The following is a 964-nucleotide window of genomic DNA, read 5'->3' on the forward strand; positions in this document are numbered from 1 at the left end:
CCACTTTCTCTTCTATTAGTTTTAATGTATCTGCTTTGATGTGGAGGTCCCTGATCCACTTGGACTTATGTATATTCTTTAGGACATGAATGAGAGTATACTCAGCTTTGTTATTGAATTTATCTATCTATCTATCTGTCTATCTATCCATCTATCTATCTATCTATCTATCTATCTATCTATCTATCTATCTATCTATCTATCTATCATCTCTTTAACTAATCCAAATAATGGTAAGTACTATGAACAGGTAGAAAAATAGGTACCTTCTTTGTGCTTACTGGCCTTTAGAGAGTTCCAACTGCCTAGCTTCTGCCACCTACCCTGGAAAGCCAGTTAAGCAAGTGAATGGTGGTAAAGCAGGAAAGGAGATTAATTTTTGTATAATCACACCATGGAGGACAGAGGTAGAATAACCTAAAATCTATCTTTAAAGTACTCACAGTAGTCTCTGTATTATATGAAACAATGAATCAATAGCTAAGATTAGGGGTTTTCATGTTAGCAGTCCTGGTCACCTAGGTCTGTTGAGGCTCTGGAACCAACAGACCACTATCTCATGATCTGAATGTAGATCTTTCTTGATGCCAGGGTTTCTGTTGCTTAGAGGGTAACTTTTGGTCTTTTGTCCCAAGATGCTCTTCATTTAGGATTCTTGTTATTGAGATCTAACTATTACTGAAAAATTATTGCTATCGTGGGAAATCAGAGAAAACCAAGATAGAATCGGAAGCAAAGCGCACTCTGTTATATTAGTGATTGAGCCCTTCTTCTGGAGGAATGAAAACAAGGAGTGTCTTTATCAGACTTCAGTGTCAGAGACTCTTAAATCTGTGTAGAAATAGGTTTGCATTCTTAGGACTTAGTCACAAAATATGGCCTTGACAATATGGTGGAAGAAATGAATAAATACTCCCTTGGGAAATAATTTCACTTTCAGCAGTGTTACAGAATTGGCACACAT

This window comes from Mastomys coucha, unplaced genomic scaffold (genome assembly GCF_008632895.1).
Source record: "Mastomys coucha isolate ucsf_1 unplaced genomic scaffold, UCSF_Mcou_1 pScaffold14, whole genome shotgun sequence".
NCBI lineage: Eukaryota > Metazoa > Chordata > Mammalia > Rodentia > Muridae > Mastomys > Mastomys coucha.